The sequence below is a fragment of the Cricetulus griseus genome (assembly GCF_003668045.3).
Source record: "Cricetulus griseus strain 17A/GY chromosome 1 unlocalized genomic scaffold, alternate assembly CriGri-PICRH-1.0 chr1_0, whole genome shotgun sequence".
NCBI lineage: Eukaryota > Metazoa > Chordata > Mammalia > Rodentia > Cricetidae > Cricetulus > Cricetulus griseus.
The window spans coordinates 79,701,400-79,721,645 of NW_023276806.1; positions in this window are offsets into that span (position 1 = coordinate 79,701,400).

The following is a 20,246-nucleotide window of genomic DNA, read 5'->3' on the forward strand; positions in this document are numbered from 1 at the left end:
CTTTGATGTTGAGGTGTGTTTCTTGTATGCAGCAGAAGGATGGATTGGGTCATCTTATCCATCTGTTAATCTGTCTCTTTTTATAGGTGAGTTAAGGCCATTATTGTTGAGGGATATTAATGACCATTGATTGTTCATTCTTGTTTGTTTTTGATTTGGTAATGGTGGGGAAATTGTGTGAGGGATTCTATCCCCTTTTCCTTTTGGCTGTTGGTAAAGTGGGATTATCTATTGCCTATATTTTTCTGTGTTTAGTTAACTTCCTCGGGTTGCAGTTTTCCTTCCAGAACTTTCTGTAGGGCTGGATTGGTGGATATGTATTTTTTGAATCTGGTTTTGTCATGGAATATCTTGTTTTCTCCATCTATATGGATTGAAAGCTTTGCTGGGTATAGTAGTCTGGGCTGGCATCTGTGGTCTCAGTGTAGGTAGAATATCTATCCAGGACCTTCTGGCTTTCAGAGTTTCCATGGTAAAATCAGGTGTAATTATAGTAGGTTTGCCTTTATATGTCACTTGACATTTTTCCTTTGCTGCTCTTAATGTTTTCTCTTTATTCTGTATGTTTGGTGCTTTGATTATTATTTGGTGAGGAGACTTTTTTTGGTTCAGTCTATTTGGTGTTCTGTAGGCTTCTTGTATTTTCATTGGCATGTCTTTCTTTAGTTTGGGGAAGTTTTCTTCTATGATATTGTTGAATAGGTTTTCTGTGCCTTTGGGTTGGATTTCTTCACCTTCTTCTATACCTATTATTCTTAGGTTTGGTCTTTTCACAATATCCCATATTTCCTGGATATTTTGTGTTAGGGATTTGTTGGACTTAAGATTTTCTTTGGTTGATGAGTCTATTTCTCCTAGTGTATCTTCAACTCCTCTTCCATCTCTTGTATTCTGTTGGCCATGCTTGTGTCTGTAGTTCTTGATCATTTACCCAGGTTTTCTATTTCCAGCTTTCCATCAGATTGTACTTTCTTTATTGTTAATATTACAGTTTTTAGGTCTTTAACTGTTTCCTTGAGAGATTTGTTGATATCTTGTATTATTTGGTTTGTTTTTTCTCCCAATTTTTAAGGGATTTTCTCATTTCCTCTTTCAGGTCCTCTATAATTTTCATAAAGATGTTTTAAGGTCATTCTCTTCTGCTTCATCTGCATTGTGATGTTCAGGTCTTGCTGGTGTATGGTTTCAAGTCTCCGTTGGTGTCATACTGGGTTTTCGGTTGTTGAATGTATTTTTACATTGTCCTCTCCTCATCCTTTCTTCTGGTGGGTATAGCAGGAGTCTCTTCCTCTTCTGGTGGGTATGGGACCAAGGTTCCCTTCTGGTAGATGCAAACAGTTCCAATACTCTGATGTCTGTTTTCTTGTCGCAGATGGAGGTGGCACTGTTACCGGGGTCTTGGCAGTGTCTGGATGTGTTGGATCCGGCGCGGAGTTCAGATCCAGTGAGCAGACCTCTGGCCTCAGATGTCTCTAAGCAGGGTCACTGAATCAGAACTGGAAACAGCACCTTGCCCACTCAGGCTGGTGGATGGCTGCGGAACTGTCACTAGGGCCTCGCAGTGTCCGGGTCTGCTAGATCCTGCTGCCAAGCTCGGATCCGGGTGCAAACCCCTGCCGTCAGGGCTGGTTACTGTATGCAAATATTTTATGTATTTTCTACATCTTATGTTTATTTACTCTGATTTTCTAGATATCCTTCTTAGACCTCAGTCACAGCTACTGTCTCTACTTTTTTAGCTTCTGAAGATTAGTTTTTTTCAAGATCCTTCCCTTTGTTTGGTATTACAAAGAATGCTGAATAAGGACTCTAATTCATATTTTATAACAGGCTATATCACGAGGGAGTTTGTTGCATTCTGAAATGTGAGCATAATTAATTTGATTGAGAAGCATCAGTGTGACACTTCACATGTTTCTGCCAGTTTATAGATTTCCTGGTAGATTTTATAAGGTATAACATTAACAATTAGTAAAATTTTTAACTCTTCCTTTGTTTCTGCTTAGTAATATGAGCCAGGCTTGTCTATCACGTGAGTGCTAAGAAAATCAGGTCTACACAGGGAAAACCTGTCTTGAAAAATAAAAATGGTAAAAAATAACATGAGGATAAATGACACTTTATTCTTATTAATTTATAGCTTTGCAAATACTAATTATGTTAAACCTTTTGTTCTCCTGCTTGCTGTATTTATTTTTTCTTTCTTTTATATGTAAGTAGCTTATTTCTCTACTTTGGTATATATTTTCATAATAATTTCAGATTCTTCTTATATGTGCTAAATGATACAGTTGGTAAACATTATGAATCACTTATGTTAAGTATATATTAACATATTTTCTTCCTTTCCTTGTGAAAAAATATGATTGGATCATAAAATATTGCTTTTTCATTTTGTCTTTGAAAGATACATAGGCCATTCCTTGATGACTCTACAGTATGTTCCCCTTTATAATGCATTGCTTTATCTTTCAAATATAGGATTCTATTGTTGATTGGAAAGTTGATAATAGATAATTAGAAACTGTCAATTTACTTGTTATTAATATTTGCACAAAATGTATTTTTATTTTATTTTAATAAAATATCTGGATATAAATTATTTCAATTATTTTAAGGAATCATCAACAACTCCAAGAAACACCAATATCTCACATGGAGATGTAAGGTGGATCAATGCAATAAAATATTAAAAAATAAATAGAGATAAACTACAGATGTTTGATTAAATAAGTAATATAGTATTGTAGTTATTTCAACTGAAAAGGCATATGTTGCATGATTGTATTAATGTGATAATTTGAAAACTATATAAAATAGAATGATATACTATGTATGCCCCTAGTTGTTATCAATGTACAAAGAGCTAGTTATAAACAATCTAAAAGGAACTTAAACCATAAGAGAACAATAAAAATATCCTGGTTGTAGTAAGACAGTTACACATTATATGCATCTTCCAACATTTTCGTATTACACTAGGAATGCTATTGGTTGTATGTCCAGATATCTTTTCTTTAAACAATCGATGCATTTAAATCATTTTTTAAAAGAAAACAAAATATAGCAACAAATAATAAATACAATGATTTAATGAAATGAACTACTAACTTATAGAGCAAGAAACATTTTACAGAAAACTAGAAGGGAAAAATGATAAAAAGATAAAAAATTAAGTGAGAAGGTATAGTATATGAGAAGTTGAAAGGGGGAGAAGACTGATGGGAATGATACAGGAGAGAGAAGGAGATTGATAACTGCAATACATAGAACAAAAGCAGCATTGTTTGAGATTGGTGAACTGGTTAGGCATCTGATAAAGTGCACCAGAGAAATTAGAAACAAACTAATTATTGAATAAAAATCAAGGACTTCAAATTCTTATAAAATGTTATCATTGACACAATTAACAAGAAATACCTGTTAACACCTTTAAAAATGTATATGAGCCATCCTTTCAACTAAATTGTATCCCCAGGAAAGATGAACTGCAAGGACCTTAAATCATGAAACCCCCAAAGACACTGTGATACCACAGGCTTCCTGCCATTCTGGAATAGCTAAACTCTGTTCTGCTGCTTCAATAATAGGCCTGTGACTTGCAGAATTACCTGACTTGATAACATTCTTGCTGTAAGTAACTTCCTAGACAAGTCTTGTTTCCCTCATCAAAGTTCATGTTTTCTACACCTACTATACTAAGGGAAATGCAATAAGCATTTCCTTTAAGTCTGCCTGAACAGTAAAATTGGGGGAGACTGAAGAGGCATTTCATTATGTTTCTTAGCCTTTAATATTTACATCTCTTCAAAAGCTGTCCTAAAAACATGCTAAATTAGAACTTCATAGAAGAATAGCAGAAAACAAGATAAGAGATACCATAATAGAGGGAGACAGTTTAGGTTTAAAGAGAAATCAAGCACTATGGAAATGTCTGAGGATCTACAAAGATGATACCAACTAACAATCTAAGCAACACAGGAGAAGCTACCTTAAATGCCCTCCCCTGATAATGAGATTGATGACTGACTTATATGTCATCTCATAGCCTTCATCCAGCAGCTGGTGGTAGTAGAAGCAGACACTCACAACTAATCACTGAACTAAGCTGGAATCTAGTTGCAGAGAAGGATGAGGGATGAACCAAGGTTTCCAAGACCAGGCAGGTGAAACTCACAGAAACAGCTGTCCAGAAAAAGGAAGAGCTCTTGGTCACCAGACTGATAGCTGAGATACCAGCATGGGACTGATCCAGACCCCGGGGAACATGGGTGTCAGTGAGGAGACTTCAGAAATCCTTGGGGCCTCTTGTAGTAGATTAGTACTTATGCCTAGCATAGGTGTGGATTTTGGGACCCTGTTCCACATAGAGTGATACTCCCTGAGCCAAGACGCACAGGGGTGGGCCTAGGCCATAACCCAAAGGATATGACAGACTCTTAAGACCCCCTATGGAATGTCTCACCCTCCCTGGGGAGCAGAAAGGGTAAGTGATAGGTAGGGTTTTAGTTGGGGGAGTGGTAGAGGAGAAGGAAAGGAGAAGGAACTGGGATTGACATGAAAAACAATCTTGTTTCTAATTCAAATTAAAAAATGGAAAAAAAGAAGTATTTCCAATTCTATATCATTTCCCCCATTCTCAATATCACTCATTCCCTCAAACACAATAACCACATGACCTGCCCCATATCATTGAGAATGACTCTCAATATCTGATCCACATAAGAAGAATCCAATATATTAAACATGACAAAGATTAGGGTAAAATAATTAGATATATGTCAACACTTGCACACTGTGTTGATAAATTGTCATATATTGTTGAGTTTATTGAGAAGGTGGCTCTGGCAGTGGGGTTGTAATTTTTCAAAAATCAGCATGAGAGAGAAAGATGCCAAGTGAAGGACTTCAATTGAAATGGATTTTTTAAAGGGGAAATGGATCATAAAAATGGGAGGGGAAGATCAACCACTGGGGACAGGAGCAGCTCAAAAGAGGAAAGAGAGGCAGAGAGAGAGAGAGAGAGAGAGAGAGAGAGAGAGAGAGAGAGACAGAGACAGAGACAGAGACAGAGAGAGACACAGAGAGAAAGAGAGAGACACACACAGAGAGGAACAGACAGACAGAAAGAGGGAGATAAAGAAAGAGAGAAAGGGATGGGGGGGGCAGGGCCCTTTTTAAAGAGAACATAATTAATAGGCATTGGTGGTGCTCTTAGTGGCAGCAGCTAAGGGAGTATCATGCCACAACTCCAAAGATAGGCCAGTACAAATGCCTAAATACTAGCAAGTGGGGTTTCTTTTTTTTCATCTCTGCTTTCTCTTGTTTTAGTAAAACTCAGAATCACAAGTCACTTTAAGAGCCCCAGGCATTAAAAGGAACATAAAGTGCAAGCAAGGGGAAATCCTGAACTCACATAAAGGAAGGCATATGAACTCATAAGGAACTATCAATGGAAAGTTACCAAAGATACTCAGGAGGCCAGTGAGTATTAGTCTATCTGGTGGAGAAATAACTACAATGGGCAGAGTATAGTTGTGCACTATGATGTTGACGAAAATCCATATGAAGTTTGGATGAGAGACTAACCAAAGTGTCAGGGCAAAAAAAAAAAATCACTTGCTAACTTCATAATTCTCTTTCAGAATCCTTTATCAAGAAGAAGTTTGTGAGATATATTGTGATTTAAAACTAGTTATTACTATCTAGAACAGCATGCTATCTTTTAAAAATGTTGACATCTCTGTGGATCCATTGACCTGATGCCTTCTTCTGGTCATTGCAGCCACCAAGCACGTACATAGTCCACAGACATGTATATGTGCACACATAACATTAAAACTTCAACAAAGAATGAAAGAAAACATGAAAAGGAAATCTCAACATATGTGCTTCACAAATGAATGTACCTTAAAACATGTCATTTACAATTGTATGGAGCAGTTAAAAATCAGTACTACTGCAATTTTAAAGTTATATTTGAATTTTTCACACAAATAGGCTTTGCATGTACTTCATCTAGTATTTCTGATATCACCTGTTTGTGATTATTAAATTATTAAAAATTAAAATCCCTGGCCAAATTAAGGTTGTAGAGGTTTCATCTGTAGTTCCTCATAGTATTTTTGTGATATTGATTCTCACATACAATTTTAGAAACCATCTTGAGTGTTATTTTATAACTTTAATTTCATTCTTCTACCTATATATCAATATCACTATCATCCTTCTATATAATGAAAGGTTATAGAAGATTTTAAATCTTATTCCTTCTCCCATCCTCCAAGATTTCTCATCCAGAATTTCAACCCCATCTATTTTAATCCTCTGAAAGTAATACTATTGTTTTATGTTGCCAATGGTTACTTCTATTTATAATTGTTTGTCAGTAACATTAGTCCTATTGTTTGCTACAATGCATGAATTCTTGTTTTAATCAATATATTCCATTTTATAAACAAAAAAATCTACCCAGTACTTTCATCTTAAAAAAAGAAAAAGAAAAAAATATGGAGATTCTGGTTGTTATGCTATACAAATAAAGTCAGTAAATCCATACAGGTGGATCCTAGTAAACATCATATATGTTCTATACATATATTTACCTACACAGACTACTGGTAAAAAATACTTGCTATTTACATTGAACTATTTCTTTTCAAATAAAGTATTACTCTGCTACATTGTCTAAGGTAGTATGAAATTCTTAAACTTGGAAAAATCATTTTAAAAATTTAGGCCTACATTAAAACTTCTTCTCCCCTCAAAAAATGTAATTTGATCATACTTTTCCTTGCCTAAATCCCCCTATATCAAGCCCAGTGTTGTACCCACTCAATTTCATGTGCTCTTTCTCCATGACATTAGTAAATGACAAAATAAACAATAAGAACTAAGAACCAATAAGGGAAAAAAACCTAAAACAATACAAAAAGTACACAAAGTGCTATGGAGTCCATTTTGTGTTAGCCAACTACTCCTGCGCATTGTGCCTGCCCTGGGGTTTGGTTGATATATGTAATAATATTCAATACAAAAAACTGATTTTCTTTCTCAGAAGTCATCAATTGCAAATAGCTTCCTGGTTAGGTGTAGAACATTGTGTCCACTTTCTCTTCCCTGTGATGGAATTTTCTGTGGTTTAAATTTGTACAAGTCTTTTATAAGTTGTCACAGTCTTTGTGAATTCATGTGTTTCTGTCAGCCTTGTTTTGTCCAGAAATGCTATTTCCTTGGAGTCATCTAACTCTTTTGTCTCTTATAGTCTTTCTGCTTCTTCTTCTGCATAGGTCCATAATCCTTGAGAGGAGGGGTATGATAAAGACATCCCCTTTATGGCTCAATGTTCTAAAGTCTCTTACTCTGTGTATGTTGTGCAGTTATGGGTCACAAAATTAATTGCTCTCTACTGCAGGAAGATGATTCTCTGATGAGGCTTTAGTGATGGTCTGATGTATGGGTATACAATATGTCATTTGGAGCCATTTTTGCTAAGTTCCTGTAGCATAATAACAGTAGAAGGTTGTTGCTATGTTTTTAATGAAAGTATGCTATCACTCAATACCTATACACTCCTTTCTCCCAAATAAACAAAAGAGGCATAAGCAAACACGCATGTACTGTGATACCGAAATGCTTCTCTGTGACTATGCTTGGTATCAGAAATTGTAATCATATTTAAATACTAATTCCAAATATCAGTAAGTAAACTTTAGAAAGAGAAAGTACAAGTATGTTCTTTTAGGTTTCCCATCTGTGTCTTTGACACAGTTTTAATACGATAAATAATAGCATTCAGTACAGCCTGGTAGGAACAAGTAAAAATATCAGGCCATTTTGGAACACCCTATGGAGCTGTGACCCTCTATTGTTGTAAATCACAAAAACAGAAGCCCAGTTGCTTGTACTGTTTCTTCCCTCAGGCCTCTCACCTTTACGAAAATGGATAAACAAATGAAATACTTTCCCCATTGCTGCCTTTGACATTTATAATCTGGAAATCTTTTGCCCATCGTCAATACTAAACACGAGGGAAAACTTAAAATACATATTCATTGAATGAAAAGACATATCACTTAAGACATTAGTGTTTATCATCTTTCTAAAATTATTTTATGCTGTTGTATTTTTTCAGCATATGTTAATGAATCCTTTTTTGGCAAGCAAAAATAACCATTCAGGTTCTCAAATGTCTGTTGTTCACTGAAGAATTAATTCTTGTTCTAATAATTTATGGCAGCAGATACAAATATTTTGTCACAGTAGTGTTTGGAGAACTATAGTTCCTTGGTTTTTAATGAGATTCTTTCTTACAGCAGTATCTCTAGATGTAAGATTGTATTTAAAAATAGGCCACTAGTCTTCCAATTAAGTCAGAAGTTCCTAATGCAGCATTGGGTTCAAACGTATCATTGAGTCTTAAGACATTTATTTAAAGTAGCAATACAATGGTACACCTGCTGCTTTGTTTTAATTGTTTAGTTTGTCTTTGTCTAATTTCATTTACATTGATTGAGATTCAGTGAATACTTAATTTGTGCAAGGTTAGATGCCAGAAGCCCTCATTGGATTTTCAATTGTAAAATATAGTCCACCAGATTTAAAAAAAAAAATATCTTACAGAATTGAATCAAATGAATTGCTCAAATGAGTTGTGTTAATTCATAGCTTCACATAATATTCCCTGAGTTGTGACATGCATACAAAATGTTCATAATCATATGATATGCTACTTTATTTTTAAGAGAACTAACTGGGCTTCAGGCTGTTATCACTTCTGCACCAATTAAATAGAATGTGGCCAATGAGATAGTTCCTGAAGAATACATACTCCACACTGTTAATTTAGGAAAAGTAAAGCCCTTTCATATAAAACTTCCTGAAACGGGTGACAAGGATAATAAGGCAGTTTGATCCACTTCATCTTGACTTCTAATATTTAACTTTTTGACCAACTCTTTACATCTCTGTAAATGTTAGTATCACATGAATAGAATACAGGATCTGGTAAGTTATATGTTGTTAAGTACTTGTCACAAAGTTCATTATTCTCCAAATTACTCTCTACATTAACTCTATTTTTATATCTTTATTAATTTCATTCTTACATTTCATTTATTTTCATTTATTTCAAAAAACATTCATGATAGATTATGTTATTAGATAATCACTATTACTTTTAATTTTTTTTTTCAAGACAGGGTTTCTCTGTGACTTTGGATGCTTTCCTGGAACTAGCTCTTGTAGACAAGGCTGATCTTCGACTCATAGAGATCCATCTGGCTTTGCCTCCTGAGTGTTGGGATTAAAGGCTTGTGCCACCAATGCCTGGCTCACTATTATATTCTTATATTTACAATTGTGTCTTTGATTTACACAAATAAATGATTTTCTCCCAAAGAAGGCTTTACTAACCATCAATTCTGTATTTCTCAGTTTTTGATATGACATGTCAGGGATGAAAAAAGAGCAAGGGCTGAGTTAGTCTATTAAGTGTATAAAGGTGAAACTAATAACATTGAACCAAAAAGAACAACAAAGGCGTTTAAATAGTGACAGTAACACAATTTCTTTTATAAGAAATAACTTGTAACTTGAATTCCAAGAACATTTCTCATGTTCACACATAAGTATGAAAGATTAGAATTAATTTCAATGTCTAGAAATAAATTGTGTGTAAGTATAGTATATTTTATTTTATTTTCTATTCCATAACATATTCATTATAATAACTGACAATGAATCTTTGCAAATAATAAAAAGAAATGAACTTATATTATATTATATATTATATATTATATTATATATATTGATGTGCCTATATGTATCAGTCCAGTACTTTATATATTTATAGGGATAAAGAACTTTTCCTTAATTTTTGTAAGATTCAAAATTTTTTGACATTCTATTTATCACTTCATTAATTTCTACAGGCATGTGTAACTTAATGACACCAAAAACACAGAATGGCCAGAATTTCTTTCCTAATTCCTTTCACACATCATTCTGCCATTTATATAACATTAGAAAGCTGATGAAAAGTGGTAACAGTGGAACAATAGGAAAGTTTTTCAGACTTTCAAATCTTGCCACTTTGTCCAAATATAAGCAGCTAGATATCAAGTATTGAAAAATGTCTCTTTCTTTTGGACCCCTTCTTCCTTGAATTTGTCACATATTTTTTTCTCTATGACAAACCTTGGATTTAAATTTCTCATTTTCTTTGACAACGCATCTACCTTCAAGTTTCCACCTGGCTTTCTTTTCTTCGCCAACTACATTTTTGCCACACCTAATCCAAATGTTTCCTCCAGGTTATGTGTTCATAGGGGATTTCTCTGAAGAATCATCACAGATTGTTTTTGTTGTGTTTTTATTTTGAAGTTCAGGATGATATGTAGAACAACAACTATCCAAATATGTGTGACCCCTCCCTCTGCAATGTGAGGGTAGTTATTTTATGCTACAAGGTTATTTAGCTAGTGTTTCCATGGCTGTGATGAAAAACCACAACCAAAGCAACTTGGGAAGCAAAGGGTTAATTTACTGACAGTTCCATATGGCAGTTCATCATCCAAAGCAGCCAGGGCAGGAACTGAAACAGGGCAGTAAACTAGAGTCTGAAGCTGTTGCAGAGGCAATATGGGGGTAGGTTACTGGCTTGTTCCTCATGGCTTGTTCAGCCTGCTTTCCTACAGAACCCAAGAATGGCACCACCTATAATGTTCAGCACCCTCCCCCATTAACCCCTAGTTAAGAAAATGACCTACAGCTGAATCTTATAGAGCTATTTTCTAGATTCAGATTCTTTCCTTTCATATTGTTCTAGCTGGTGTCAAGCTGATATTCAACTATCCAGCACTCATGGTGAAGGGTAAGAAGTTACAGCTGTCTTAATATGGAGAGATACTGCTTGATACTAGTCATTCTCATTTTATCACAAGGTTATAAAAAAAGATAATCTGATTATTTGGAATTACAAACAGAGACTAGAAAGTTGGAAGCTAAAAACATATTTTCCCCAGAACATTTCCTTAAGAAAAAGAGAAAGCAGAAGAAAATACTTTGACTTCAGCCAGGCCCATTCTATCAGTTTCACTATCCAGAATTGCAGTGTATAAAACTCTATTGCTTTAAACCATTCAGTTTGCAATAATTTGTTATGATGGTAATTAGAAACTGGCTTGTGAGGTTTATCTCAAAAACAGGGAGTAGGTAAAGACACGTGGGAAGTGGATGCAGTAGATAGTCAACCATGGAGTCCTGTGTCATATCAAAGCATAAGAACATGAATGACCACCAGAGCTTGAATGGAATTTGAAACATACTCCGGCAAGCTGCTCCAGGGTTTTAAAAATGTCACACCTCATCACTAAATTTTAACCAGTTCTTTTTTTCCCTCTGTTTCTTCCTACATTATTGCTGGGGCTCTCCTGTCTGTACATTTTATTACTCCCTTCTATTTGTATCCTTTTAGTGTTTCTAATGTCTTACCATAACCCTCAGGTTTTCACTGATGCATATACCTGCCCACTGTCCTTTCTGCTTGTCTTCCAGTTATGCTTCTAAATTTTTGCCTTTCTATTGTGTCTCTGGTTTGATTTCTATTCCAATGGTCTAGAAAATGCCCAATGATTATTTTTTCATTTAGTTTTTTTTAATGCCCCTTTATAGGTTAAAATTCAACAAATGTTTTTGGCACTTGCCACCAATTCTGAAAGAAAATTGATGTAAGGTGCATTATACTTACAATTATATTTTGTTCTTGTGTTTGTTTGTTTGTTTGCTTGCTTTTGGCTTTTCAAGATAGGGTTTCTCTGTGGCTTTGGAGGCTGTCCTGGGCTAGCTCTTGTAGACCAGGCTGGTTTCAAACCCACAGAGATCTGACTGCCTCTGCCTCCCGAGTGCTGGGACTAAAGGTGTTGACTACCACCCCATTTATATTTTGTTTATATAACATTATTATAAGAACTTTGATGTCTGGAATACAATGTTACAAAATATATAATATGTTATTATTTAAAGTGAGATCTGTATCATTAGGTTGTCATTTGCTGATTCAATGTCAAGTATTGCCATAAATCCTGCTACATCAAGGATGAGGAGAAAACACAGTTTTGTGTTTGTTTGTTTGTTTGAGACAGTGTTTCTCTGTATTGCTTTGCAGTCTTTCTTGGAAGTCTCACTGTAGACCAGGGTGGCTTCAAACTCACTGAGATCTGCCTTCATCTGCCTCCCAAGTGCTGGTATTAAAGGCATGAGCCACCAATACCCAGCAGGAAAACATGGTTTTAACTACAATGACGTATATGTTTTTTTACTTACTATGTTTCAAGTTGAACAAATATGTACACTCTGCTAGAACACTCCACAAATTTGTGTAAAATGCCAATAGTGATGAATGTTAAATTTTGATATCAATAATGTTATTAAGAATTTTGACTGAATTCATGCACTATAGGTAAAATTATAGATTTCTCTTTTTTCAGATTTCAAATGACAATGGATTTCTACTATTTCATAAAGAATATATATTTCTCTTTCATAGTTCAAAGATCTCCCAAGAAAATTCATTGTCCAAAGTTGTAGACATAGTTCAATTCTTTATTGACAGAAAAATATCTGTTAAAATAACTTTGAAACTGTTTTGTCATTCTTCCTGCTTCATTGTTTATACTACCTTCATAATTGATTATACAGTAGTAGAATATTTAATGTGTATAAAGACTGGGGCTTTTTCACCAGTTTTGGAAGTAAACAGATAAGACAGTAATTCTCTCAGACTGCTTTCTGGTTAGTAAAGTGTACAAAAAATAAAATAGTACCTTTACTTATGGTGTTTTTTAAAAATGTTTTTAAATGAGTGTCTACTTATAGTTGTTTTAAACAACAAGAATAAAACTGCCATGAAAGAAGATGAATACTTCCCAAAACTCCTGAAAATGATAGAATATATGGAGAGTCTCTTGGGACATAAGTTATTTTACCAAGTTCCTTTCTTTCTGATTTCCAGACACAAGGATAAATGACAGGAAGACATAATGAGAGAAAGTAAATATGTGTTAAATAGAGATTTTGCCAAATCCTTTTGGTCACACTTGCCTTCGTTATATCTTCATTTCTTATTCCTTTACACAGGATATGGCAAACTACACACTATTTTTATGATAACATTGACTATCTTGTATCTTGTCTCCAATTTTTGATGCTAAATACTATTTTTTGTCACCTGGGACAAATTTTTAGCAAAACTAATACACAATTAGTAAGTTAAAATTTGTGCGTTGGGGTTGGAAAGATGGTTGAGTGGTTAGAAAGAACTGCCTACTCTTGAAAAGGACCCCTGCTTGTAATTCTAGCCTCAAGATCCAAATGGCCTCTCCTGTCCAGTCTTGCAACTGCTTGCATGTGGTACATAGACAAATGTGTAGTCAAACACATACACACACACACACACACACACACACACACACACGCGCGCACGCACGCGCGCTTGCATGCAAGCACTCATGCTCACATGCACAACTACAGAAACAAAATAAAAATTAAGAGAAAACAACAACAACAAAAACAAAAAACCTTGGTACTTCACAAGCTATAAGGTACTTTTAATGTGTTTATTAAGTCAAATGTTATTATCTGTGGTGACAGATGAAATTAGAAAAGAACAATTAAACAGTGTTATTAGTAGCATACTAGAAAGCCACATTTATAATCAGCAACAATATTATTAATAACTAATAATGTTTTATTACAACTTACTAAGAATGATAATAGGATCCCTTTACAGGTACAGAATCTCATAAGTTCTTAAAGTAAATAAATTGGTTGCATTTTTGTTTTTTTGTTTGATTGATTGCTTGCCTTTTGTGATTCATGCTGGTCTTGGAGGCATTGTGTAGCCACATTCAGCCTTTAATAACTTGCCAAGATTAGAGATATGTGCCACCATGCCAAGACTGTATGGCAACTGGGATTGAAATCTGGGCTTTGTAGACACTAAAGACAATCTCTATCAACTGAGCTACATACTCAGCCCAAATTTGGGCTATTTAAAGTGATTGTGAAGGAAGAGTTCATTCACTATGTTATTGAGGAAACAGGTACCATGGTAGAAACTCCATTGTCAAATCACAGATTTTAGTGAAAATAGATGGTAGGGTTAAAATAGAACTAAACTAATAATGTTAGGAATAATCCAAAAGATATATAAACGGTCTAAGAGGTCTTACACCTGTATATAAGACAAGGAAACTGACTACATAAGAGGAAATACTGTAGCTCTCAGAAACAAGATCAATGCTAGTAAACTAGTGTGCCAACTCCTTTGAAGCCCTTGGGGAGCATACAGAAGAACTGTCCACCGCTGTGTAGTCTTACCTGTAGTCCAGCTAATTATATCAGATAAAGTTGTGGGTAAGGATGGTTCCTAATGAACAGTTTCAAGTTATTCTAAAAAGGAGAGTACTCTATATTCAAAGTATTAAAATGGAATATCAAAGAAATACTGCTAGAACATCTTGGTGGGTGTGGTCCCAGTTGGTCATGCAAATCTGAGAACAAAGAGACCATTATTTTAATTAGCAGAAAAACACCTATAAGGCCAGTGACTGGCAGATAGCCAAAGTCAGAAGTTATCAAAGAATACATTAGGGACAAACAAAATGGGGTTTCAACTACTGTAACTTGGTGGGCAAAATGTGACTAGGTACCCAAGGAGCGCATGAAAAGGGCATGAGGCATTTCCATTGGTTTAGACCATGATAGGCTGACAAACTACCAATCCCAATAGATATTACCTCAATCTCTGTCTGGTCTATGTCATAAATCCTAGAAAAGAAAATCTAGACAACATTCAATTTCTTCATTTCCTCAATAGGAACATGCTCCTCATAAGCTCATGTATTTGAATACTGGTAGAACTGGTGAGGCAGATTATGGAACATCTAAGGGGTAGAGTCTTGCTGAAGGAATAAAGTCACTGGGAAGACTTGAAATTTTATAAGTTGACCATACTTCATTGATTGTGTGTGTTAATGAAATGTGATATCCGTTTTTTTACTCCAAGAAATAATGCCAGCTACTGTGGAGTGTCTTAAAATAGAATTCTCCGTAACATATGAAGAGAAGCTTCTTAAATGTGAAAACATCACAAAAGTCAGCAAAAGTTCTCACTAATCTCATGGGTATCTTACACTTGTATCCTTGGTTGCAGCCATGTTGCCCTGGTTTTGATTTTCCTCTAGGTTAGTCTTTTCAGTTCAAGAATGATGTTTACTCTTCCATTTGGATAATGCCTCTTCAAGTTACTTCTGCTAATTCTGTACACCCTTGAGACATGAATATTAGCCTCCAAGAGTTAGACTCTGTTCCTTGACTTCTAAAGCAAAAGCAGAACAGTTTTCTTTTACTTTCATGTACTTTCTTTTTCCTTTATTTGTCTAGATATGTTTATTTTATCAATATATTTCCTTCCTCCCTCCCTCATTCCTTTCTCCCGTCCCTTGTCTCTTTTAGTCAGGAGCTGTGCATCCTAGTCTTGGATCCACATATGACTACCTGTCCAGTGGGTTTCCTCTGGGCAATGAACCCGTGAAAATATATTCTCAGTTGTCAAGTACAAGTAGACCACAGAGCATATAGGAATTTGCAAAATTAGTGTACCTCACACCTCCCAGACTTTCTTTTCTCTTACTATATTGTTGATTCTTAGGGCAGATTTTAGCGTTACTTTGTTAGTCACAATTTCAACAGCTGTAATTTTCCCTGGACATTCTGTTCTATCGCCTGTGTTTTCCCCTAAGACTTGGCAAGGTGCTAGTGCTTCTCAAATTTCTTATCTAGAATTACTAACTACAACTCCTAATCCTGGGAACTTTTCTGATTCAACAGAGATAGTTAGGTATATATGAGAAAGCAACACTTGGAACATTAACCATGTCTCAAAGTTCTGGAAATGAGAGTAAGGCATGCACACACAGAATAGGGGAAAAGCCTAAGGAATACACATAGTGCCAAATGTTGAAAGTATTTCCTTGGACACCATATATAGACACTATATAGAATTAATGATAGGTTCTAACATGATCAATTGGGAAAAATTTAATGCAAATATGGGATGGATAAATCCATTTATCCAATACTCAGGAGCTTATATTGGTGGAAGAAGTACTATGTACTGGAATGGGAAGAAAGTGCCTTATGGAAGTCTGCCTTTTATAGAGAGATTGAGACATGAGACCCTCTTGTGGTTCAGGAAAATGTATAAAAGGTTATCTTACAGAAATGAAAGGATTATCTGGGTGTGAATTTTGTTGTTCTTAATCATTATACCTATGTCTATTACTTTTTAATGTTGTAACTGCAAGCAGTTGCCTGGTGACATAAGTGCTGCAAGAGCAGGATATATATGAGTTGATATATAATTAAGCTTCCAAAAATGTCTGTGTCTAGAATAAGGTTATGTAGTGAGTGAGAAAGTGTATTTGGAGAAGCATAAAGGGGTACGATTGGGGCTTATATAATCACTATAATGTATCTCTCAAAATATGATGTATTTCTTAAATGTAAAAAAACAGTAAGATCCAAAAATGAGACTGTTCATATAAGCCGGGTAGAAAAAACTCTGTTAAAGTGCAAACAAATAACAACTTGAGGTACTTGGGGCCACTTAAGTATAATCAACCTAGTGATTAGCATTTTTCCTTGTGCCAACACCCCTTCCCTGTTTCAGGAACTAAACTCAAGCTGATGCTGGACCCAAGCAGAATTCTTTCATTCTTTTTTTCTTTCTTCCTTTCTTCTTTCCTACCTCACTCCCTTCCTTCTTGACTTCCTTCCTTGCTTTATTCTTCCTTATTTCTTTATTGAGATAGGGACTCACTTGTAGACTGACAGAGATCTGACTTTCCTGGCCTTCCCAGTACTGGAATTAGAGGTGTGTGCCACCACTCCTGGTTCATTATTCACTTCTCTAATGTTTCAATTTTAGTTTAATGCAATTTTGTAAAACTTGAAGACAGGATTTTTTTTTTTTCGAGACAGGGTTTCTCTGTGGCTTTGGAACCTGTCCTGGAACTAGCTCTTGTAGACCAGGCTGGTCTCAAACTCACAGAGATCCACCTACTTCTGCCTCCCGAGTGCTGGGATTAAAGGTGTGCGCCACCAATGCCCGGCTAGGATTTTTTTGTAGTATGCTTAAACTAAAACAGCTTTTACAATAGAGTATGTGACTAATAGTTTTGCTTAGCTTTACTGTTCTGTTTTTAGTAGTGACTTTTCCACTTCCTTCTATAAGGAAGCTGAACCTGGCCAGTGTGTTAATAACACCTTCTCTTCATGATGACCCAGCATAATTCTACTTTGCTGTTGAGATTTAGATTCTATCTTTCAATTTAAAAATAATATGATTTCATCTCAAATTCCAGACTTTAGAAAAATACCCATCCTAAGCATGGAGAAACTTGCTATCTAAATATCTTCTAATTCCATTGACTGAATGATATTTCAGTTTCTTTCATTATAATACCAAGTTGCAACACATGCCTTTAGCCTGTCAGATTTGCATCACATTGCTGATGTAGTAGATGAATGAAAATATCTGTAGTTCTAAACTTCTCACATTCCCAATCAAGGCTAAACCTGCATTAGTATAAATGTTCAACTCACCAGAAAAGAATTACTGTGACATGTTACTCATATGTAACCCAACTGATTAACTTTGGAGATTTGCCTCTGCATAAAGAAAATAAGTTATCCCAATTTACTTTTATTGTTAAACATTTTGTTCTTGGTACTTCACAAATTGTAGACCATGTCAAAAACCAAGAATTATAAATTCACAACAACACTTCCTGAATTGTTTCCTTGAATCCATGCTCTGACATTCTGAGGATTGATTCATGTGACAATAATTATATTCCTTGAAAACTAAAATAAGTTAGTTACTCAAGGCTGTGTAAGATTTATAAAGCTGACTTCTTTAACCTACAATTAAGGCAGAAGTGAAGAAAAGACTTTGTAATTAAGAAAATCAGAAAGAGAGACATGCCACGTGACAGGGTTCAAGCAAAGATTCCTGTCTCTTTGTTTGTTTGTTTGTTTAATTAGGGAAATGGATCATAAAAAAGGGAAAGGGGGTAGATTGGCTTATGGGGTCAGGAACCTGGGAGAGAGAGAGAGAGAGAGAGAGAGAGAGAGAGAAGAGAGAGGGAGAGAGAGAGGGAGGGAGAGAGAGAGAGAGAGAGAGAGAGAGAGAGAGAGATATGGGAGGTGGTGGGCAGGGTCTTTTTTAAATGGGACATAGTGGATATGAACAAGTATTGCTCTTAGTGGCTGCAGCTGAGGGCATATCCTGTCAGAACCCCAAGGATAGGCCAGTACAGATGCCTATGGCTACAGAAACTATGGCTAAAATTTATTTTACTAAAAGGTAGAAAGTATTTATCTGTTGAATAAATCCAATGAAATATGGATTCATTAGAAAAATTTAATTAAGGAAACTTTAGAACATTGAATATTAGAAAAATTTAATGGCATGTCTTTCCCTGTGTTTACATTGAACACACATGATGAGCATCCATAAGCTCCCAGTACAGAAAAAAACGAGGACCCCTTAACAAACTGGCCCTACAGATGCAGAGCACACTCTCATTTTAGTCTCTCTTTCTCAAAGAAAAGTAGTGATCATCCTTTTTATCTCTGGAAATATTTATATTTTAATGTAATTTGTCTATTTTCTAGTTCATATTATTGTGTAGTTTGTCATAAGAATGATTTATCATAAATCTTTTAACAGATTAATTTTTCTCTTTATAAAAATTTATTTAATTGAAAGTTATAGTCATGGGAATTTAACAATTCAAAGTATTGATATTACAAGTACAAGGGCTTTGAAGTCCATAAGCTAGCATATAAAATTCCCCTTTTGATTTTATTCTTTGTGTTGTGCATAATCAATGACAAACAGATATATTTAACTCTCACAATGAGAAGAGACCTGAGGATCTATGCTGCAGACATAACCACATGTAACAATCCTTGCCACATTTTCCCTTTATGGAGACAAATACTTATGATAACATAAAATACTCTACTTTCATGCTAAGAGCTTGTTGAATCTGTGGGCTCATATTAGTCTGTTGCTTTAATCATGAAAATAAAAAACCTGTTCAAGATCTATCTGCTCAGGTTATGTGGGTAAAACAAATTGGAAAAGTCTGTTTTTCAACTGAAAATATACAATTAGTGAAGTTTGCATTATAAAAAAAGATGAATATGACAACTTGACTTTCAAAAAATACCTTTAGCACAATGAGAAAAGAAAAACTCGAGGGGCTGGGTTGCAGTTGAGACAAAGCTTTGAGTTGGTATCCTAGACACAGGCTACAAAGAAAAAGGAGGTTTTGAACACTTGGTTGTAGAACCAAGCAAACTCTTTTTATTGTTTTTTTTTTTTCCCGTGAGCCTAGCCTTTTAGTGGCTAAGCCATCTCTCCAACCCCCAAGCAGGTTTTTAAATTTAAAATATGTTTAAAAGTGATGTCAAGAGGATTGTAGGCTGGTAATCCTTTGCTCTATGTCTAAAATTCATATATGAGTGAGTACATACCATGTTTGTCTTTTTGTGACTGGGTTACCTCACTCAGGATGGTTTCTTCTAGTTCCATCTATTTGCCTGGAATTTCACGATTCCATTGCTTTTTTTCTGCTGAGTAGTACTCCATTGTATAATTGTACCACATTTTCTCTATCCATTCTTCAGATGAAGGGCATCTAGGTTGCTTCCAGGTTATGGCTATTACAAACAATACTGCTATGAACATGTTTGAACATATGTCCTAGTTGTATGAACGTGCATTCTTTGGGTATATGCCCAAGAAAGGAATTGCTGGATCTTGAGATAGACTGATTCACATTTTTCTGAGCAACCACCTTACTGATTTCCAAAGTGGCCTTACAAGTTCGCACTCACACCAGCAATGGATGAGTGTTCCTTTTTCTCCATATCCTCTCCAGCATAGATTGTCATTGGTGTTATTGATTTTAGCCATTCTGGCCCATGTAAAAATGGTATCTCAGAATTGTTTTGGGTTGCATTTCTCTGATGGCCAATGATTTTGAGCACTTTCTTAAGTGTCTTTCAGCCACTTCAGTTTCCTCTGTTGAGAATTTTCTATTTAGTTCTGCACCCCACTTTTTTGTTGCACCCTACTTTTTAATTTCATTGTTTGGTGTTTGGGTGGCTAG